The sequence below is a fragment of the Sciurus vulgaris genome, assembly GCF_902686455.1.
Source record: "Sciurus vulgaris genome assembly, chromosome: 12".
Lineage (NCBI taxonomy): Eukaryota > Metazoa > Chordata > Mammalia > Rodentia > Sciuridae > Sciurus > Sciurus vulgaris.
In genome coordinates this window covers 79,425,463-79,449,260 of record NC_136473.1, presented here as the reverse complement: position 1 = coordinate 79,449,260, position 23,798 = coordinate 79,425,463, and the positions used below count along the sequence as shown (strand labels likewise).

At 49.6% G+C, this 23,798-nt stretch overlaps 1 protein-coding gene across 1 annotated transcript in view; it reads right to left on the bottom strand.

The window, feature by feature from the left end:
- Window positions 1-19,993, bottom strand: part of PLEKHA6 (pleckstrin homology domain containing A6) — a 126,300-nt gene extending 106,307 nt beyond the window's left edge. The window contains exon 1 of the mRNA XM_079107388.1: window positions 19,953-19,993. The gene's annotated coding sequence lies outside the window, so the exon portion shown is untranslated. The remainder of the gene's footprint in view (window positions 1-19,952) is intronic.
- Window positions 19,994-23,798: the final 3,805 nt, after the last annotated feature.

The following is a 23,798-nucleotide window of genomic DNA, read 5'->3' as shown; positions in this document are numbered from 1 at the left end:
CAAGAAATTACATGTACAGGACAAAACAGTGTCCTATATTCCCAAACACCTAGGTTTGAAACATGGTCCACGACTTTCTAACCATGTCCCTTACCACGAGAGTTAACATCTCTGAGTCTCAGCTTCATAATCCGTAAAATAGAGATACTGATACTTATATCCTAACTTACAGAAAAAAATTAAACAAATTTTGTAACACTTCCAGCCACTGCTCCTGAGTGCATGCACTAAATGTTTAATAAATATATGCCCTCTTCCCACTGCCCTCTTTAGTAAGATAACTTACTAAGGCAGGGATGTAGCTTAGTGGTAGAGTGCTTGCCTAGCATGCACAAGGCCCCGAGTTCCATAGCCAGCACTGTCGGGCAGGTGCAGGATGCACATCTGTAATCCCAGCTGCTCGGGAGGCTCAGGCAGGAGGATCATGAGTTCGAAGTCAGCTCAGCAACTCAGTGAGGCCCTAAACAACTCAGCAAGCCCCTGTCTCAAAATAAAATATAAAAAGGGTTGGGGATGTGGTTCAATGGTTAAGCACCCCTGTGTTCAATTTCCAGTACCAATAATAATATTAATCATAACTTAATGATTCACCAAATAATAAAGTATCAAATGTTTGAAAAGAAAGGAAGGGAATGAAATTTACAGAAGCCCTTTTATATGTCAGGCACTTTATTAAGCCTTCAGGGTGGGGTGTGAATTTTAACAAGACGCTGACAGTCTTGCCTTCCAGAGTTACAACCATGCATGCTAAGCCCAGGAATAACTGAGAGCTGGGGACGTGTGACAAGAGCCATGCAAGACAGGCAGACAAAGACACAGAGCCTGGGAATTCAGAGAGGGGAGGGAGGGAGGATGCTGGAGGAGCTGGAGGAGCGCTCTGGCCCCTGTGGGCAGCCTGGGAAGGGGCTGAGGGGAGATCACGTGACTTCTGCGCCAGGGCTGGATTCTGAGAAGGCAGGTGGGGTGGGACAGAAGGGAGCCTGGCAGAACCAAGCAGTTGGGCCCCTCATGTGATTTCTTCTATGTGAACTCTGGAAGGATCCATGGGATGTTAATCAATCAACACCTGCTTTCCAACTCCAAAGGTGGAGAAGGGAAGATGGCTGATATTCTCAGCTGTTCCCTCTGAGACATGCAGTTTGGTCCCCTGCACTTTGCATCTGGTCGGGGGGGGGGGGGGGGGGCGGGGTCTCAATTTGACCAACAGAATAGAACAGATATGACACTGTGGGGCTCTGAGGCAAAGGCAGAAGTCTTGGAGTTTCCACTTGAGTACCTTTTTGTTTTGTTTGGTGATGCTGATGTGGAACCCTGGGCCTCTCAGGCTAGGCGAGCACAGTGCCACTCAGTTACATCCCCAGCAGGAAGGAAGCTCCAACCATGTGGGAAGGCCACATGCAGGAAGGAGCTCCGCTGAGCTCCCAGGTGGCAGTCAGCATCATTTCTCAGGTGTGTAAGGATCTGCCAGGGCTGTCCAGCCAGTGGAGCCTTCAGGTGACAGCAGGACAGATGACAACCCAAGGAAGAACCAACCTTCTGAGCCCTGTTAAGCCACAGAGCTCTGGTTCTGAGCCACCATATTTTGGGTGAAATATACAGTAACAGTTAACTGGAACTAAGTTGCTACCTCACTGACCTGGGTTTTTACTGGGGAATTAGGGGCAAGGATCATACTAAAAATGGATGAGAACAGAGGACAGAAGGGAAGGAGTTGGGTGTAGGGAGAAGCCGGGGAGGGGATCAGTTAAAGTCTCCCAGGGACCCCAGCTCTCCATTCCTCTCAACTCTTCCCGACATGATGCCAGATCAATATAACTCATAATTCAATTTACCCCCAGGGAAATAACCGGGGGGAAATCAGTATATATAAAGATGTTTAGAACAGAGCTATTCATAATAGCAACAACTTGGAAACAACCCAAATTCTTGATAATAAGAAAGAAGCATCACAGTAATGTAGTAACATGACAGAAATATTTATAGCTATTTAAGATGACAAATTTATAGGCCATTGTCATACCTGGGAGTGTGTGTATGCAATGACATTAAGTGAAGGCACAACAGGACAATAGCTACACACTAATTACAAGTATATAAAAACATTAACAAAGGGGCTGGGGATGCAGCTCAATAATAGGCCCTGGGTTCCATCCCCAGTATTGAAAAAAAAAAAAATCAGAATGCATGGAATCGGCATATAGTTTAATATTTACTTACCGTTTTCTAAGGCAAAGTTGATTAAGTACCACTTTTAAAAAAAATATCAACAGTTCTAGGGAAGTAGCTCAGTAGCAGTGCAATGGCCTTCATGTGAGGCCCGAGGCTCCAATCCCAGCATGGGGCAGGGGTGGGGATCTTTCAGCAGGGCAGGATCGCTTGAGCCCAGGAACTGGTGACCAGCCTAGGCAACAGGGAGATCTCATCTCATAAATAAATAAATGTATGTACCAGTTTCACCTCACAAATCTTAAAAATTGGTAATTAGAAAGAGACAATATTCTGGGAGACTGGAACATGCTCTCTGTCACACAGAGAGTTGGGGTAAAATCCCAGGCCCGAGGCAGGGGGAAGGGACAGGATGGGCAGGGTGACAGGGATGGAGTGGGCAGGGAGGGGGCTGCCTCTGCTCAGCAGGGGAACTGGATGTTGGAAAACAAACCCACCATGTTTGCTGACACAGAGCAAAGAGAAGGACTCACACAAAAGCCACCCATTATCCCATAATTATTGTCTCTCTCGTGCCTGCAATTAACGGCTGTCTGAGAGGCGGCTGCTGGGGTAAATAAATGTTCACCCGCATTAGAGTCAATCAGCCAGCTGAAGCGCCAATTAACAAGCCCACTGCAGACACTCCTGGCACCCAGCAGCACAGGGAGAAGGGGATGAAAGGAGATGACACATCCTGGACACACTCTTGTCCCAGAAGCAGGAAAGGGATGCTTAAAGTGACATCCTGAGGCCCCAGGGTTGAAGCCAATCTCTTGCCCCAAATGAGCTGAGTTGGGCAAGTAGGTGCTTTGACACCCCCCACCTCCCAGGCCTATTCAGGGGACTGTGTGTTCATGCTCCTGGGAACATCCCTCATCTCAGGGAGGTTATGGAGAGAAAGATAGGCAAGAGGAGGTCTCAGAACAACTGTCACCTCTGAGTCCCGGGCAGGGGAGTGGGGAGAGACAGAGGCCAAAGATGAGTCAAGAAGCCATCTTCCATCTTGACTGACTGAAAGGGCCTTACACTGGTCTGTGTCTGTTTTTCTTAAGCTGCAAGCTCAGAAACACAGAGAAGGAACTAAAGTCAGAGAAGTCAAAGGTGATAGGAGGCATTCCAACTCCTCTCCTGGGGTTTTGGGGAAGACCAGGGTGCCCTATGGTTGTTTGGGGAAGACCAGGGTGCCCTATAGTCATGCCTGGCACTCGCAGTGCCTGGCCATGACATGCACTGGCTAGCTGGGCCTGGCTCCTGTCACAGTCTGCAGTCACTGGGGCTCAGCCTGCAGGATAAGAGGCCCCAAAAGATGTACCAGGCTCCAGGACGACTCTGAGAGCAGAGAGGCGCTTGTTAGAGAGTATCTGATTCAGTGGGTGTCAATCCTGGTCCCACAAGAGAAATACCTGGAGAGCTTTTAAAAATACTGATGCCCAGGTACCACAGACCAACTGAATCAGGTTTCTTTCTTTTTTTTTTTTTTTCTTTTTTTTTTTTTTTATTTATATGCAGTGCTGAGAATTGAACCCAGTACCTCACACATGCCAGGCAAGCGCTCTACCTCTGAGCCACAACCCCAGCCCAGAATCAGGTTTCTTTGTGGAGGAGAGCCCCAGGAACATGCATTTCTTTTTTTTTTTTTTTTTTTTTTTTTTTTTTTGTGGTGCTGGGGATCGAACCCAGGGTGTTGTGCTTGCAAGGCAAGCACTCTACTGACTGAGCTATCTCCCCAGCCCGAACATGCATTTCTTTAAAGCGACCCAGGGGATGAGGATGACCATTCCAATTTCCTTGATGACAGATGAATCTGGAGACTGGAGTGGTAACACTCTGCTGAAGGTGACCAAGCAATCAGGGAGCAGAGTCAGAGCTAAAACCAGCTCAGGTGACTGCAGGGGTGAGGGGTGGAACTCCGGAATCCAGTACTGCAGGCCAAAAGGAGGAAGAAACCTGCTGGTGCCCCCCGGGGTCTGTCCTTGCTCTGTGTCTGTCTTTTTGCTCTGTGTCAGCAAACAAGGTGGGTTTGTTCTCTAACACTCAACTCTCCTGCTGAGGAGATGCAGCCCCTCCCAGCTTACTCCGTTCCTGCCATCCTGCCCATCTGCCTTGGGCTTGGTGTTTTACCCAACAAAATAGATCAGACATGTAAAACTAACATTGAAAAGTTAAAAGATTCCAATTGCATATTTAATTCAGAGTTTGAAATATGCTCAAAAGCATACTGCTGACAAAACTGGGAACAGCACAAACACTATTTTTTTAAATGTATGAATGTTTTATAAAAACTTTATTATGGGCATTTCAAAAAGTAAATGTGAATAGAAAAAGCAGTGGTAAAATTCGTTTGGAAAAAAAAAAAAAAAAGAGGCCCAGAACAGCCAAAGCAATCCTTAGTGAGAAAAGTGAAGCAGAAGGCATCACGATATCAGACCTTAAATTAAACTACATAGGGGCTGGGGATGTAGCTCAGTTGGTAGAGTGCTTGCCTTGCATGCACAAGTCCCTGGGTTCAATTCCCGGCTCCACCCCCACCCCGGGAAAAAAATTATAACAAAAATTGCATGGTATGGGCACCAAAACAGACATGAAGACCAATGGAACAGAACAGAAGACATAGGTTCAAACCCACATAAATACAGTTATGTCATACTAGACAAAGGCACCATAAACATACACTGGAGAAAAGATAGCCTCTGCAACAAATGGAGCTGGGAAACTAGTAATCCATATATAGCAATATGAAATTAAACCTCTCTCTCTCACCTTGCCCAAGACTCAACTCAAAATAGATCAAGGACCTAGGCATTAGACCAGAGACCCTGTGTCTACTAGAAGAAAATGTAGGCCCAACTCTCCATCCAATGGAAAGTTCATAATCAAATATTCTGGAAACAGTTCTGCCTGTCCCTAGGAACCCAGGCAGCAGGACTGATTTCCAGACCTTGGAAGAGGGCTAGGGGTGTTGCTGGGTGGTAGAGTGCTTGCCTAGCAAGGCCACAGAAAGACCTTGGAAGACCCCCATCTTTCCCTTCCTACTCCTGATAGAATGCTTCTTAAGTTTTGGTTTTTTGTTTGTTTTGTTTCTTAAGTTTTAATGTGCAAATTATCACCTGTGGAATTCTGTTAAAACGAAGATGCTTTTTTGGGGGGGAGGGGTCTAGGGATTGAACCCAGGGATGCTTAACCACTGAGCCACATCCCAATCCTTTTTTAATATACATTTTATTTAGAGACAGGATCTTGCTGAGTTGCTAAGTGTCTCGCTAAATTGCTGAGGCTGGCTTTGAACTCACAATCCTCCTGCTTCAGCCCCGAGTTGCTGGGATTACAGGAGTGCACCACCACATCCAATTTAAAAAAACAATGATTCTGATTCAGCAGTTCTGGTGAGACCTGAGATTCTGCATTTTTAGCAAGCTCCCAGGTGATGTAGATGCTACTGAGCCATGAAGAGCAAGGATTTAGAGAGCCTCAGAGGTCTACCTATAAAGCATGGAACTCAGAGGTACCTGGGTCCCTTCCCCTACAACCTGGAAACTTTGAGAAGTGGAGGAGCTAGAACTGGAGGTAAGAAAGACACCAACAGTACATGCTCGGTTCACTTGGTAAACTAATGCATTAAATGAGCAAAGAAGAGTGAAAGAGACCCACCAAAAGAAAGAAAAGACCCATGGGAAGCAGAATTTTATTTCAGCTCAGCGTGGGTCAAGAGATTTTCCAAACAGAACACCAGATCACAGAGCGGTGTTATAAAATAGACTCAACTCCATCAATGAGAGTTCATGTGTGTTTGGGACCAATGTGAAGGGAGGCTTTGGGTTCCCCTTAACACTGACCTTCCCTCTAACTCAGATCACATCTTTTATGTAGGAAGGAGAGGGGGATCTAAGCCTAACAGCTGAAATAACCTGGGGGTTCAACACTGGTGTTTGAATTGAGTTCAATGATTTGCAAACTCAGTCTGATAAAATAGAAATGTATGGTCAAGTTGAAGGCATCAGAGTTCCACAGAGAAGACCACATCTGGACTACTATGTTCAATGCTGGACTGCTTATTTTAAGAGAAATGTTAAAGCTGCCATGTACCGAGTTTTTTGAAGCTGCCAGGCACTGCTCTAAGTTTTTTATGTGTTCCAATCCGTTCATTTACAATTCATGTGCCAATTCATTCACCCACCCTATGAGGTAAGTACCATCTTCATCCACATTTTACAGATGGGTAAATTAAGGCTCAGGGAAGGTAAAGGTTATAAGTAGGGTCACACAGCTCACAAGTGTGAGGCAAACCCAGGCAGAGACTGGGGCCTGCATTTCCCTCACTGTCACATCTGGTCTCTCGATACTTAACTGACTCTTTAAATATGACAAACAAGAAGTCCGGAAAAGGGTGGCCAGGACACTGAACTAGAACCAAAGTGTAGAAGTTTGAAGAAAAGTCAAGTTCAAGGTTAAGGGGGGAGAGAAGGTAAAGTTGTTGGGTGGGAGAGAAGGTGAAGCTGTCCAGCAGAGGAAAAGCCACTTCTCAAGGCAGTGTTTAAGGGGTAGCTGACAGAGGAGTGCCTGGGATGTGAAAAGGACTGCTGTTCGGGAGGAAGTTTGACCCAAATGAAAAATTACTTCCAAGGCTGACACTTTAAATCCCTCCCCTATCTTGGTCCATCTGGGAAAAGAGACTCTGACACGAGGAACTTAGTGCTTATAAGGAGCTACTTAGAGTGCAGACATACCCACTGATTTTTTTTTTTATAACTTGTTTTTTTTTTAATATTGTTTAGTTGTCAATGGAGCTTCCTATTTCATTTATTTATTTACATGAAGTGCTGAGGATTGAACCCAGGGCCTCACACATGCCAGGCAAGCACTCTACCACCAAGCCACAACTCCAGCCCATACCCACTGATTTGAAGGAGTCGGTGACAGAAATGGCCAGACCAGGATGTCTGTAGATGGAGCCAAGAGGAGGATTGTGGGAACTATGCAAATGAGCTGCTCTGACACCTCCCAGTTCTCCTGACCTGTGATCTCAGGAGGTTCTTGTGGGAGTGACAAACTCCTCTAAGCTGGCTAAAAATAGTTCACTCCTTCTCAAGGAAATATTAAAGACAGTCAATTACAAGAAGTTTGGAAGAGACTCAGTGTTTCCTAATCCAAATTATCCTGTGGACCATTGTCTTGTCTACATTATCCAAGTACCCCAAAAGTGAGTGATGAAGCAAGGTCTCCAGGGAGGAAGCTGGAGAGCATGGTCGAACTCAATTCAGCAAACACTTCAGCCAAGGATGGGGAAATAGCAATCTTGGCTCTGAGCCAGGACAAGAACTATCTGAAATTCTAGCACAGGAAAAGATGTGAGCTGTGAGGGCAGAGTTATTTCCAGAGAATTCTCTCCCCATCCCTTGCATGGCACCCCATCCCTAAGCCGGGGAAGGTATTAACCAGGAACCACTTATTTTGAATCATAATGCCAATTGCTGTGGGGAGATACAAATTTATCAGATAGAAAGACATATGTAGATGGAATATTGTAGAACAACTTCTATTTCCAACCAGCTATTTCAGTCACTACAAAGTCACTTTTAAAAATAGAACTTGAAGCTGGGCGTGGTGATGCATACCTGTAATCCCAGCTGCTTGGGAGGCTGAAGCAGGAGGATCATAAGTTCAAAGTCAGCCTCAGCAACATAGTGAGGCCCTAAGCAACTCAGAGAGACCCTGTCTCCAAATAAAATATAAAAAAGGTCTGGGGATGTGGCTCAGTGGTTAAGTGCCTCTGGGTTCAATAAAAAAAATTATATATATTATATATATGTATATATATAGTATATATATAATTCCATCTACATATATATATACATATATACACATGTATATGTACATGTATATGTAATATACATGTATATATAATATACATGTATAAATATATATATGTGTGTGTGTATATATATAAACTTAATAAGTGTAGGTGACTTTGACCTTAGTTTTGAGAATATCAAATTTGGGAAGTGCTGGGCCAAATCGAGATGCTTCTCATCTAGATTCAAGAAATTCAAGAAAGTCCTTCCCAGGGTCTAGGTTCTCTGTGTCTCCCACTCTTACCTCCTGCCAGCCTGACTTTCCTAATAAGGATGTCGGATCGGCATGATCACATGCAGCCCATCTAAAGGTGTCTGAACTTGGCCCGGCTCTACCCAGCAGACACTTGGCGGCACTCCCTTAGAGGTTTCTCCACGCTTAGAGCCCCTGCCACACTCCCCTTCTCTGTGTCTTGCTCCTCTTCCTGCTTTCTTCTGATCTGCAATCTGCTGCCACGAGATAGCTTGGGACGGATCTCCAACTCTCCCTCTTCAGAACCCACGTGCACACATCCCTGGGCTCAGCCTCCCGGCAGCACAATTCCTTAAGAACCAGTGAGGAGCAGCGCTCCAGCCTCCCTTGAACAGGGCATCTGGTCAACCTCTGTTCTGCTGTGTGTTCTGCTCCCTCCCCCGGGAGCAGGTCCCCCAATAGAAGTCACTGGAGCCAACCCTCTTTTCTTTACTGAGTCATTTGACCTTAAAGGTGAGGACCAGAGGCACTGGGGAGAAGTCCCTGGACACTATCCACACTCACACCTAAATACACATGACCATGATAACAGGAAGGGCAGAAAGGTAGGGGTGGGGCAGAGAGAAGCAGCTGAGCGCAGCCCACCCTGCCAGCTGCCAGCAGATGACAAGCTGGGTAAATGAGGACCCTGGGCTTCTGGATTCTGAGGTCTCACTACTGAAGGAGAAGCCACCCAGTACACACCAGGTCCCCAGGGGACATGTGGGCAGGAGTGCTGTAGGACTGGCACTGGGTATGGCCTCCGGAGTCCCCTGCCACCCCAGGTGCACCTCCAAGCTTTGCCTCAGCTGTGACTTCCTGCGTGATCTTAAAGGCCCCTAGATGAAAGTTGAGACCAAATGGGCAGCACTGAGCAACCACAAAAGAGCCACGATTGTTGGGGACACCACTGTTTCACTGGCTAATATTCCTGCTCTCAGGGTTGGTCAAATGAAGGATAATAAAAGGGGCTGGGGTAGAATCATGGAACCATCTGTAGCTTCTAACCCTGACTCTGCCCCTTCCTCCCAGTGTGACCTCAGCTAAGTGGCCCATGATGTCAGAAGTAGTATTTTCATAGGTAAAAAGGGATAACTAAAAGTCCCTCTGGACAGAGCATGGTAGGGCATGCCTGTAATCCCAGTGACTGGGGAGGCTGAGGCAAGAGAACTGCTGTTCAAGGAGGTCAGCCTGACAACTTAATGAGGCTCAAAATTTTAAAAAAATAAATAAATAATAAAAGGACTGGGGATGGAGCTCAGTAGTAAAGTAGTATCCTGGGGTTCAATTCCAACTACCCCTCCCAAAACAGTCCCTCTGGGCAAGCTATGGGGATTCAGATAAGGGGTGAGTACATGGCAGTCTAAAGCTACTACAAGAAAGACTCGCAGCCAACTTCACAGCATAAACAGACTCACCTCATCGAGCAACTTCTTGCCCTCGATGTGATCCCAAAGTACCCATTCTTATTATGGAAACCCACCATCTCCCCAGCCTTTCTTCACCCAGCCAGAGACAGAAATGTACTCCCCACCACGCCTGCCTGACAATTTACAAAGGGACCATGAGCCCAGACCACACAGGTACCTCCGACAGCCCTCGTCTTTACAGATGCAAGTAATTCCATCCAAATAAGCGGGTGCTTGAGGACACTAACAAGAAGCCTAGAGGAACCAGGACACAGCTGGGGTCATCTTCCCACCCCTCCTGAGGCTCCTCCCAGAGCCACAAGCCTGTCACCATGTAGTCAGTCAAGCTGAAAAAGGAATACACCCAGGTGACAAGGAAATGACTCTGGGCTATAAACGCTTGGCCCATTCTGTTTGCAGAGGGCGAAGTCCCCATGGGAAGCGAGGGATGGCAGCATCCACTGCGTAGCCCCCAAAACAGGAAAGCCAGGTGCTGAGAGACTGAGAAATGGGGCAAATTCACACAGCGCGGTTGAAAATGGAACCAAGCAGAACGAACTCCTCCGTGCTTCTGGTTCTTCCTCCAGGCCTGATCTTTATCGCACGAAGTATTTATGAGGGCAGCATTCTGCCTGGGCATTCAGCACACGCCTGTGCCCCTCAGCCTCCAGCCACCAAGTCCCCCTTCTCCCCACAGCGAGCCCAGCCCAGGGGGAGCCTGCACTTGGAAGCCTCCTGCTGATTGACACCTTCGTCAGAAAGGGAAAATGAATAGCTGGCTTCTCTGGGGACTGGTTTAAGGTTTTCCTGTCAGAAACATCTTCCAATGTGGTTGTCAGGAGGGGTTCACTGCACACAGACCCCCTCTGTCCTGGACTTACTCCCCTCACACTGAGGGGGCACCTCTTCCACACCCCCCCTCGGCACCCAGCCTTAAGTCTATGAGACAGACAAGAGGCACCTGAGTCCAGGCATAGCTCCAGGTCCTTAGTTTTAAGGTGACTGGGAAAGGTCCTTCTGGGTCTTTAGGTCTCTGTTTTAAGAACAAGACCAGGCAATAGGCTGAACAAAAGAAGGGGCAGACCATGAGCCGGAGCGACGGAGACCCTGTTCAGGCCTTGCCCATGACCTGCTGCTGCCTCTGTGACCCTGGGCAAGCCATGTGACCTCAGAGCCTGTAATCTCACAGATGGGATCTACGAGAATCAACAGGTGCAGGTGACAGGAAGCCTGGGGTGATGTTTTTACTCTCCCTCAGTGTTTCTCAAACTGAACATAATGACTCACCCCGGAGTGTGAAATCAAGCCGAAGGGTCAAGACCATCTTTGCAGGGAGGGGAGGACACCAGCCAAGACTGGAACACACTAAAGCATACCCGTTTCTGGATCATAAGGACAAATGTATTTCTACTGAATGCAGTCAAAAATTTCAATGAGGTCTTTTTAAACTTTCCTGCCAAGTTCTCGCCTGTCACTTGCTTTCTGCACTCAGCACACTGGGATGGTAAACTCCTCAGGGTAAGAGCTGGGTGTCCTGAGTGCTCAAGAATTCCAACCCAACCCCAGCCTCTGCCTCAGGGGCCCGGCCTCTGGTACAAGCTGTTTATGGGCTGGAATGCATTCACCAAAACGAAAAAGCAATACGGAAGGAGAGGAGAGTCCACCATGGACAGTGCTCGGCACTGTCCCAAACAGTGGCCCTGGAGGTTCAGCACCTCTGTTTTACAGATGAGGTTACTAAAGCTCAAGGAGATGACGCTGACCAGGGGAGGAGGGGAGCCAGGACTGATCTGGGTTTGGATGGTCCATGGCTTTCCCACTGTACTGGACTGCCTTTCTCACTGCCAGGGAGAGATCCTGCACCACCCCATCGAATCTTCCACACACCCTGCACTGGCCAAGACAACTCAACCGTGAAACACACACACACACACACACACACACACGCGCGCGCTCGCCAGGCAGAAACACCACAGCATCCTTTCCTACCTGCCTTTCTCTGGCTGTCCCAAGCCCAGAAGAGAAAGAAGAGAAGGCTGTACTGGGGGCATCTGCGATTTGTCTTCCTTCTTGTCCTGCCCTTGTCCTCCTCCATCTCTTTTGAGGCTGATTACCCCTAGCTCACCACCCCCTCCCCCAAATACCAGCTAACTGGTTACCAGGGCAACCCAGCTGGGAGGCTGCCAGTTACCATGGCAACCCAGCATGGCTGCCAGGCTGCCTTGCTTAGGAAGGTCAGGGGACCAGCCAGGCTAGAGAGCAGCTGGGATATTGCTAGCAGAACTGGCCCAGACCAGGAGGCCTACATGCCTGAGGGAATTAAATTCCTGCTGTCAGGGGACCTCTTAGTTTCTCAGGAAGCAGGCTCCCCCAATTTGGAGCACAAACCACAAGCTGACCTGCCTGGATCTGTTGCCCAGATCTGGTCCTTTCAACTGTTTCAACAGAGTTCTGGTCACCTCTCCCTGGATCCTCTCAAGGAGCAGCCACTGGCTGTCATTCAACCTAACCCGTGCCTCCCTGCCCTCCTCCCTTTCTGAGCATATCCAGGAGTCGACATGCATGTAACATGTATCTCTGTGCACAGATGTAGTCTTTCCATGAAATCTGTTGGAAATAATAATAAAGAAGAACTAACATTTTCTAGTACTTACTATGTTTGACATATTCTAGTGCCTTGTGTGAAGCTTCTCCGCTCAGTCATACAACAAATACATCATCTCATTTCACACATCCAGCAACTGAGACTTAGAGAGGTTAAGAAATTTGTTCAAGGTCACAGCTAAGATGAAGGGTATGGACCAGCCTCCTAAAACTTCTTGAGCTGCTGGCTCCTGCCCTCCCCCTGCCAAATCACCACCTGACCTGGCTTGAAGGAGACATTCTGAACATTTATTAAAGAATTATTCAGTGCCAGAGATGTTTTATTCATGTTATTTTATTGCATTTCAACCTCACCTCTGCAAAGGAGCCTTTAGTCTCCTTATGTGATAGCTTAGGAAACTGAGACCCAGAGAAGTTAAGTAACTTTCTCACGCTGATGAGACCCAGCTTAAGGTCTCTGCCTTGGGAATCCTTTCCTGAACAGGACAGTCTCTCTCCTTTTAGGCTTCCAACAGTTGTAGCATCTGTCTCAGATTCAGGACAGCCATTTGCTCACTTGTCTACTTCCTTACAAGACTGTAAATTTAAAAATTCACTTTTGCAACCTAGGGCCTGCCTGGTACATAATGCACATACACTCGATATTTGCCAAAAGGAAATGCAGGGCCGGGATTCCAAGCCCTATTCATCAGCTCTCAATTCCATGCTCTGTCTACCACATTCTCCTGTCTCATTCACTCAGTCAATCAAAACAGAAAAAGGAAGAAGAAGAAAGAAAGAAAAGTTATCAAACTACTACTTCATGCCTGGCTCTGTGCCAATCATCTTCAATACAAATAAGACAAATCAGACCTTCCTCTTTTACCCTGAAGGACCACAGTGGGGTAAGGGGCAAGGAGCACAGATAGTAAATGTCCCACTCCCACAGCTACTAAAGACTTTCCCATGACTGTTTCCCTGTGCCTATTCTTTGGGGCCAGACTCCCTCCCGTCCAAAGTGTCCCATAGCCAACCAATGTTTATTGAGCATCTACCATGTGCTAGTGCTGCCCCCAAATCACCCATGGTTTGGGGGTTTGGGGGAAAGTAAGCAGGATGAGAAAAGAGTGGAATCAGGAATTAAGGAATTACTGGATAGCATAGGACAGACTGATAAGGGACAGGGCCCAGGAACTAGTAACATGTAACCCTGAAGAGCCTTTTGTATTTGATGTGATCAAGAATCTTCAGGCTGCAATGCTTTAAATTCACTCCCACTTCTGATATTAACTCACTTGAACTCCATGAGGAGGGCAGGGCATGAATTATTCCCATTTTAGAAGGGAAAGGATGTTGGATTAGAAGGGAGCCTGGGTCCTACGCCCCACCTGTGATTCCAACAAGTCATCAAGCACTGAACCTCTAACACCACATCGCCCCCAAAACAGGTTTCCCTCCCCCCGCAATATTCCTCAATGCCCCATGAAGGTAGCCCTGGTTTTGGGCAAAGTATGCAGGTTTGCATGCAGTCTCTGTGAACAATGATGCTCCTGAGGACCCAGGAAATAAGCAAAATCAGAAAAACAATCTCGCCACCCAAGGCCAGATTGAATTTAACACTCTAATTGCAAGCATGTGGCTAATTAAAAGCAAATTGGCGTCTGCAATTATAGACCCATGTTCTTCTCAGGTAATGATGAGCCCAACTGGATGGACGTGGTCATGTCAGAGCTAAGGAGGGGCCTCACCTCCTCCAAGTCTCCAGACTGTCTCCCTGAAGGAATGGGGCTCCCGACCATCCCAGGAAGGCACAACTGTTACGGGGGCCAACGAGCAACCCTGAAAAGCTTTGGGGTCATGCAAGGTTATCAGATCGACCCAGGGGCCTGGCTCTATTTCCTGGTCTCACATGATAAGGAACAAACCTCTACAGAGACTAAGTGGGTGACCTGGGAGGACGTGACGATCACTCTCAATACTACCTGCCCTAAACACATTTCTCACCAGCCCATCTTGTCCCTGTCTGGCCTCTGAATAAAAGCACTGCCTTCTGTCATGCACTATTCAGCTGACATTGGTGTGCTGACTTGCTGTTTACAAACCACTAGCACGTGTTATCCATCTAGCTGTCAAACAGTATGACTAGGTGGGTAGTCATACTAACCCCAGTTGTCAGACTAGGAAACCATAGCTCGGAGAGATGAAGTGGCTTGCGACAAGTCACAAAGCTACTAACTGGACCAGGATTTGAATCCATTTCTTCAAATTCCAAAGGGGCCTTTTTTCCTCCAACCCTTCTTAACACACAGACTGGAGTTAATCAGCTCAGCTTATGCTACTCCGGAAAGGTACAACAAGGGCTCATGGGAATGTGACAAGAAAAAATCCAGGCGGCATGTGCACAGGGCAGTGTGTGAGGCCAGGAGGGCAGAGGCATGGGCTGCAGGAGGGACATGTCCACCAGCCAGAAGACACTAGAGGAGTCAAATTCCCTTTATCCATGTATCTGCCAGAGGGAGCACCAAGTGTCAGTCCAGGGGGTCATCCTGGAGGAAGTGGCTGTCCTAAGAATGGGTGTGGCCACCTCCCCACATTGCTTGGGAGGGAGTGAAGGTCCTTGGAGGAAAAGGGTATGTAGCCAAGGAGACTTGAGGGTTTGGAGGAGGGAGATCATCCTCCCTGTCTTTCGAGATCCATTTCTCACACGAACCAACGAGATTATAATAACAGGTGCACGCTTCACTTGCTCTTCTCAGCATTATTCTACCTGCTTCCCAAAGGTGACCTCATCTGTCCTTACAGGAAACCTACCAGAGGTAATGTGACCTCCCTTTTCCAGATGGAGAAACTGAGAGATTAAGTCATTGTCAAGGTCATACCACATAAGTGGTAGAGGCCAGAGTCAATGTAAATTTGCCCCCACAGCCATGATCTTGCACCAAACTGCCTTTTTTTTATTGCGGGGGAGGGGAGGTACTAATATTGAACCCAGAGGTGCTTTACCACTGAACTACATCCCCAGTTCTTTTTATACAGACAGGGACTCTCTAGGTTGCTGAGGTTGACCGCAGACTTGAGTCCTCCTGCCTCAGGCTCCTGAGTCACCTGGCTACCAGCCTAGCTTTTAAGAAAAGGCAGAAAAGTCTGCCTTTACCCAATCTCTCTCTCTCTCTCTCTCTCTCTCTCTGTGCTGGGGATTGAACTCAGGGTCTTGTGCATGCAAGGCAAGCACTTTACCAACTGAGCTATACCCCCAGTCCCTCTCTCTCTCCCTCTTTTTTTTTTTTTTTTTTTTTTTTGGTATTAGGTATTGAACTCAGAAGCACTCAACTGAGCCACATCCCCAGTCCTAGTTTGTATTTTATTTAGAGACAGGGTCTTGGCACCTTGCTCTTGCTGAGGCTGTCTTTGAACTCGAGATCTTCCTACCTCAGCCTCCCGAGTCACTGGGATTACAGGCATGTGTGCCACTTGCTCGGAACACCCAATCTTTTCTTAAAGTTTTAAAAATCTTACTAGTAATTAAACAAAGAGGTTGAAACAGTGACGAGCAATGAGTTAAAACCATGCAAACAATTATAATACTAAATGCTGGAGTTCTCATACACAATTGCCAGAGATACAAACACGTGCTTCTGAACAAAGAATTTGGCAAAATATGTCCAAAGATTTAAAAATATGTAGCAATTCCACTTCTACCAAAGAGGGAAAAATTATTGAAATGGGAAACAATTCAGATATGTGTATGTTAATAGTAACATTGTTTTAAAAAGTGAAAAATTGGCTGGGCACAGTGGCGCATGCCTGTTAATACCAGTGGTTGGAGAGCTGAGACAGGAGGATCGCAAGTTTGAGACCAGCCTCAGCAATTTGGCAAGGCCCTAAGCAACTTAGTGAGACCCTGTTTCTAAATAAAAAAGAAAAAGGGCTGGGGATGTGGTTCAGTGGTAAAGCACCCCTGGGTTAAATCTCTAATACCAGAAAAATTGGAAATAGTTAATTTAACGTAAGGGTCAAAAATCAAATAAACGAGGATGGAGGCATAGCTCAATGTTGTAAAGCACTTGCCTCATATGAGTGAGGTCCTGAGTTCGATCCCTACTCCTGCAAAAACAGACAAACAAAAAACCCACCATAAACAGTGCTGGGGATATGACTCAGTGATAAGTGTCTGCCTAGCATGAGCAGAGCACTGGGTTCAATTCCCAGCACTGCAAATAAATAAAATAGGTATATAATGAGATATTAGGCAGGTACTTTAAAATGATACGGTAACAGAATATTTAATGACATGGAAAAATGCTTAAGTGACAATATATACATCTGGTTCAAAATTTTAGAGGGATATGTGTGTATTGTGATGCTCAACCTGCTCATGTCTGTGAATGAATTCATAAAAGGAAATTTGCACCAAAAATGTTAGAATTACATACCAAATCTCTGAGAATTAGGAGTAGCTTTCAATTGTACATGTCTTTCTACATTTCTAATAACTAGTTGTTACTTCTATAGTCACAAAATAGTAAGTTTGAAAAATGTATACCCATCATCACATTAATTCTATGTCTTGGGGTTTATCCTAAGGAAATAATCCAAATGCAGAAAAGAAGCAGAGCATGGTGGGACATGCCTATAAGCCCAGCAACTTGGGAGGCTGAGGCAGCAGGATCACAAGTTTAAGGCCAGCCTCAGCAACTTAGGAAGAACTTGACTCAAAATTAAAAAACAAAAAGGGCTGGAGATGTGGCAGATGTAGTATGTAGCTCAGTGATGGAGCACCAGTGGGTTTAATCCCGAGTATCAACACCACACACACACACACACACACACACACACACACACACAAAACCTAATGACCAAAAATGTTTATATTGAGTTATTGGTAAAAGGAAAATGTAGCTAACAACCTAAATATCCAATATAGAAATGGCCACATAAAATACATTAATTTCATTCACTTGCCAACTATGACGTGCTTTTTTTCTTTATTTTTTTATTTTTTGGGGGGTACTGGGTATTGAACTCAGGGGCACTCAACCACCGAGCCACATCTCCAGCCCTTTTTTGTATTTTATTTAGAGACAGGGTCTCACTGAGTTGCTTAGCACCTCGATTTTGCTGAGGCTGGCTTTGAACTCTCAATCCTCCTGCCTCAGTCTCCCAGGCTGCTGGGATTACAGGTGTGCGCCACCATGCCGGGCTATGACATGTTATTTTAATAAGAAAGCCATTTTTTAATCATCATGTGAAAAAGGGCTGGTTTGATCTATGTGGCTTCAAAGAATCAGAGCCAAAGGCTGGAACTGAGTTAAGAGCAGGTTGACTCAATGCAGGAGAATGTTCCCAGCATACAGGAAACTGCTTGTGAGGTAGTGAGCTCCCTGCCACTGGGATTCCCCAAGTGAGGCTGGTGCAGGGCTGATCTGGGCTTGGGTGGAGGAGGCTGTATAAGACATTCTCCCAGGGGCATCTGGAGGTGGTGATGCTGACGAGGAGGCCACCAGGACTAAGGAATTCCAAGGAAATTCACTTCCTTCCTTCTGCTCTCCACTTCAAGTGTTCCCCAAAATAAAGTCTGCTCCCTCCTAGGAGTTTTTCTAACTGATGAGAGACCGGCCTGCAGAAACCATCTCTCAGAGCCTGGCTTCCAGAGCTCCTGAGCCTCAGCCTGAGCCCTGCTGACCCTGAGCACTGCAAGTGCTTAGCAGCAAGCTAAGCTGTCCCCACGTTCAGCTCAGACCTCCTCCTGACCCACCGCGGGACCCACGTGGCCAAGCCAGTATCCAAGCCCATGACCACAGTGTATGCACCACAGGCTGGCGAGGAGATCCGCTCTGAGCCGCAGCTTGCCCTGCACCCGGTGACACCCACCCCTATCTGGGGCGCCTTCCAGGCTGATCCCTGGGCCACCAATGCTCCCTCTGCTGAGCCTGCGGCTGCGGATGGGCCTGGGTGAGGCGGGGCTGTGATGTCAGCCCGGGAGCCAGGGCGGGCTGCCTGGCTCTCCGCCTTCCCCAGTAATTACTTCATTTACACGGAGCAGGAAGAATCCAACTCAATAATCCAGGCAGACACACTAAAGCAATTATCTGTGTAATGCGTCCTGCACCATCGCCTTCCTGTGAAAAAGGAAAGGCCGAACCCCGGGGGGGGGGGGGGGGGGAGAAAAGTCCCCTTTGTCTCTCCAGCCCGTGCAGCAGCCCGCCAGGATTAATTACAAACCCGCGCTAACACATTTATCACCTCGCCGGCGATCGGGAAACCGAGGACCTTTAATAATTCACATCGGCGGCCCAGCACTCTGCGCCCTTGTGCGGAGACACAGAACCCCGCTTGTTTCCGTAAGGAAAGCCCCGTGGCTGTGCCAGGCGGGGCGCCCCGGCCCCTCCTGCCACCGCCTCCTGGAGACGCGCCGAGCCGCAGGCCGCCGTCTGAGCCGAGCCTCTGTGGCCCCTCCCTCCTACCCGCGCCACCACCAGGATCTGCGGGTCTCCAGCACCGGCTAAGATGCAGCACCTCAGACGCTGAGCTGGAGATTGGAGAGGCAGCGCTGCAGAAACCTCCACAGCGGCGGGCAAGAAGGGATTTGGGGGATTGAGGGCAGGCACCTGCGATGCCCCCGCAGCCATCTGGACGGGGGACTCAGGCAGAGACTGCCACTCAGGGCTGCCCCGCATGCAGGAGACCCTCGGCGAGGTGCACCAGCTGCCAGATAGAGAGCAAGGGGTCTAACCGGATTTGGGAAGAACTGTCCAGCTCCGAAGGCCACGCCTCCTGGGGCACTGACTCTGCGCTCAGCCCTCCTCCCCACCCCCTTCCACCCTCCCGCAGCTCGCCCTCCCCACCTCTGCCCGGGCTGCTCACCCCGCATCCTGGCTGTCCCCGCCCCTCCCCTGCCATGGCTGGTCTGCTGTCTCAAAGGGCATCTCCTTCTCTTTCCCCGTTCCTTGCCCCTCCACCCCTAGTTCTCCTTTCCCCTCACTGGCCAGTTCCCCAGCCTTCCTCTCTTTCCAGACTCCTCACACAATAAACCTGGGGCTCTGGGCTGGCCACATCCTGCCCATCATTAAGAAGGCTGGCCCCTCACTCCCCACCACCCCTGTCCCTGTTCCAGGCTCCAGCTCCTGCGGGAGCTTCCCACGGACTCTCAGACTCCAGCCCTTGGCCCCAACCTCTGAGCCCTCAGAAAGAGGCACTCTGACCCGTCCCACTGAGGAGGGTGATCTCGGGGTTGACCCGAGCCCGACCCTGGGAGCCCCCTCTCCATCTCCACCCTGCTGGCCTTTCACTCATTCCTCTGGCACTGGTAGAGGCAGGGTGGGGCTGGCCTCTGCGCTCTAGCCAGGCTGGGGGCCCAGCTGGACCCTAGGAGGCAGCAGCCCCAAAGCTGCTCTAGCCCAGGGGAGGCAATTCAAATGTAATCAATTCAAACAGCATCAGCCCTTACTGGGGATTCTGGAGGAGGCTGGGGGCACCGAGAGGGCTATAATTAGCATTCTCAGCATCCATGATCCCCAAGTAATGCTGCCAAGGATGAGGGATGGGGAAGGCAGGGAACCGCAGTGCACGCAGCCCGGGCTCACACGGTAGGCAAGCGGCGGCTGCCAGCCCTGACCGGAGCCCAACCTTCCTCCTCCCACCTCATCCATCTGATGCTCCAAACAGACTCACCGACTTGCTTTGGAGGTGTGATCCCACGCTGGGAGCGCTAACTCTGCAAGCCCCAGGCACCCCTCCCCCAGCTCAGGCCAGCTGGGGTCCTCCTCCCCTGCCCCTAGGGGCCCCCTTCTGAAGAGCGGGGGGCTCTGAATCTAATCTGATCTAATCAGTCATCGCTCCGGCTGGCAGGTCCCTGGCGCAGGGAGAGGATGCTGTTGTGGTTACTGCAGGACCCAGCATCTTTCCCAGGCAGAAGCAGCTGGGCATGCTCCATCAGCTCCCGCGGGGATTTCAGGGCCACGTGACTCTCCCTCCCCAAGCTGTCACTTAGGATCAGAAGTAAATAGTCCCCGAAAAGGTTTAACTCCATCCACACCAGTGACAAGCTGCTAACCACCCTTGCACTCAGCCCGCCAGGGAGAGGATGGGGTGGTTCTGCCCAGCCTCCCTGGTCTCGCACTGCAGGGACAAGACTGCCCCCCAAAGGGCAGCTGGGCCAGTATCTGGGTAAGCTACATTCCTAGAGCCCTCCCACGAGGGACTGCAGGGAGCCAGAACCGCTGGGGACCTCACCCAGCCTGCCTGTGACCACCTTTCAGCCCCGAGGCTGCCCACTGCAGAGCGGGGCATGTTTCTGGGGTCAGGAGGGCTTAGTTGGGGCCTTGCTGCCTCCGCTGCCCCAGCACAATGTAACATTCAGAGGTGGCTGGAGTCCTTTGTAAGACACCAGGATCTCCTAGTCCTCAGCCCAAACTGGTCTCAAATGACCTTGGATGAGAATGCTAGCCACACCAGGGGCACCTGGGTTCTCCATCATTGATGGTCAACGACAGTGCCGTAGCCCTGCTTCTGCTGTAGACAAAGACGTTCCCTTTCTCTCTCTCATTTTCTCTCGGTCTTACTCTGCCTCAGTTTCCCTCTCCTCAAACCCCTGTGGATGCTGGAAAAATAAGACACTCTGTGCCAATGGGCAAGTGCAATAGGAACACAGACCTCAGAACCAGATCGGCAAGATGGAAAGAAAAGACAGGGTTCTCAAGGCAACTCCCAGGCAGGCCCCCTGGCCTCAGTCCTGCCCACCCGAGACCCAGAGCTGAAGATGGAACCAATGAGCTCCTGCGGTCACTTCTGAAAACAGAAATATTCCAAGAAGCAGGCTTAGACAAACCATGTCTACCAGGCCCCACCCATGTTTGTTATTAGAGTGACTTGATACAAAAAATTAAGCCTTTCTTCACTTGAATATGATTGAATCTTTTCCTGTGATCATATATTTTCCTGGCTGAAGCCTTTTCTTTAAAAAGAATCTGCTTTGAAAAGAGTAGATGATGACTTCCCTCCCAGAGCCCAGGAGGAGCCTGGTTAGTTGGGATGGGGGACACTGAGCAGACCTGGGCCATACACAAGAGTGGGGTGCAGTCAGGAGCCTGGGGAGGGACTGGAGGGACTTCCAGTCCAGAGCAGACCAAGCAGAATTGGGACTCCCGGGCCAGAGCGGCATGCGCTGGCCAGCAGTCCTGGTGGGAAGGGGTCCTTTGGCCACCTTTTCCCCTTCCCACAGCCTGGCTGAGATGTCAGGTTGGGGCTCTAGAAAGCCACTCAGTTGAAGGAGCAGGGAAGTTGGGAGCGAGGCCCAGCGCCAGACAGGAATGATTAAACCCACTCACCTGCCCTGGCTCTCCAGGACTTGGCAAGGTTGCCTGGTCCAGGCAGGGGAGAGTCTGCGTCCAGGCAGCCAAAGATGAAGGGTCCTGGAGGTCTGTGGCCCTGAACTTATGAAGCAAAGTAGGGCTGGAGTGAGAGATCACAGCACCCGGGAGGGCTGTGGGGAAGGGGGCAAAGACCCCAGCCCCCAGCCCACAGAATCCTCAGGCAGCTGGAGAAGGCGGCTGACAGACGGGCCTGCTGGGCGGGTTTCCTCTCTGGCAGACAGGGGGCAAGTGCTGCAGTGGAGGCCCTGGATCCTCCACCAAGCCTGAGCCAGACTAGTGCTTCTGGGGAACCTGAAGGCACAGAGGGAATGAGAGGCCAAGGGGAGGACGTGGGTGGGCACAGCACCTTCACTGTGGGGAGCCAGAGGGAGGCAGCAAGAGAGGCTCAGGGTCCAGCAAGGACTGGTGAGGCAGAGCCAGGAGGGCAAAGTCCTTTGTCCAAATCTAAAATCCTTCCCTGTCAGCCCAGTAGAGAAGCCAAACATATCTGGAGAGGGTTGAGGAAGAGGTATGAGGGGGACAGGATTCCAAAGAAAGCTCCTCTGTGGTCCTGCCTCTGCTCTAGACTCACCCTGTGGCTCAAGTGAAGTTCAAGTTCTCAGTTGCTATTCAGTCTCTGAACACTTGAACACCCTTCGAGAGCCGTGGATGCTCCACACCACATGGGTGACCACTAAACTGATGGATTCACTGTCCCTCAGCACCAACTCCTCACCCTGGGTCTTATCCACGTGGGCGTCCCTCCCTCCAGAATGTGCCACGTGGGGGGCGGGGAGGGGAGCCGGCAGGCATGGATCTTCAATGGCCAACCATACCTCCGTCCCTAACTCGGCACCTTGGAAACAGCTCCTTCACTGCTGAGCCTCAGGTTTCCTCGCCTGCAAATGGAGTTTCCCTAAAGCCAAGACCAGCTGCTACCTTTCCTCCTGGCTGGCTCATCCTTCCCTGTCCTGGGGTGTTATCTGTCTTCGGAGGCAGTAGGGCCAGAATTGCTACCTGTGACTTCTCCATCCTGTCTGCCTTCTGGAGACAGCAGAACAGCTCCTGGTGCCACCTCACAGGCTGGGTCTCCTCTGGGGTCCCACAGGTGGGTTCTGTATGGATTCTCAGCGATCCAGCACAGCCTCTTAGGGGTCACCTGAGGCTCACCGCCCAGCCCTCCAGCACATGGAAGACAGCACGGGCTCCAATATCTCTGTTCCCAAAGCCCCCAGCCTGGTGCTGCCCAGCTCAGTGTGCACCTGCGAGTTCTAGCACCTTCCTGAAGAGAAGGTTCAGACCACAAAGAAGTGACAGGGCTGGTGGGGCTCCCTAGGTGAAGTAGCACCTGGAGTTAAAGGTGTGTCTCTGCAGGACACGTCCCTGTCACACCTCCTCCCCTGCCAACTCTGGAGAGAGAGGGAGAGGCACTCTTGGAGGCAGAATCGGTTAAGTCCTACAGCCGGTTACTTGAGCAGGGAACAAGGGAAGGTGGTCAGGAACAGGTGGTACCTAACCAGATCTTTAAGATTCAGAAAGAAGTCCACCAGACCTACAGTGGTTGAGGTGTGTCAGGGGAGGGTCAAGATGGCCCTGTCAGCTCCTGGAAGGTACCATCAGCCTGGGGAGAGAATCTATGGGTCACCACTGAGCAAACCCTGAAGGCTGGATGTGGTGGCCAATCATGTGTGCTCTGGTGCCCTCTTGTGGATAAATATGGCAAGTGCATGCATGCCAGTAATTGGCTTTACCCATCTCTCCTCTCAGGCTCTTTTCCTCCCCAGGTACTGGGAATTGAACCCAGGGGGAATTTACCACTGAATTCCCAGCCCCCCCCCCTTTTTTTTTTCCAGACAGGGTCCCACCAAGTTGCCCAGGCTGGCCTGGAACTTGCCATCCTGCCCCAACTTCCGGAGTAGCTGGGCTCACAGGTGTGCGCCACCACACCAGTTTTTTACCCACCTCTTCACCTTTTGCTTTTCCCTTCTCCCCACACCCTCCTTCCTGGCAGATGACACCTTCAGAACTGCAGGTACACTGCAGTAATACATCACTTGTGGGTACCATGTGAATCATCCCTCCCCCCAGACAACAGGAAGAAAAGGGCTTATTGAAACACAGTCATCACCCTTGTTTGATCCTGGGCAAATGTCAGTATTTGCTTATT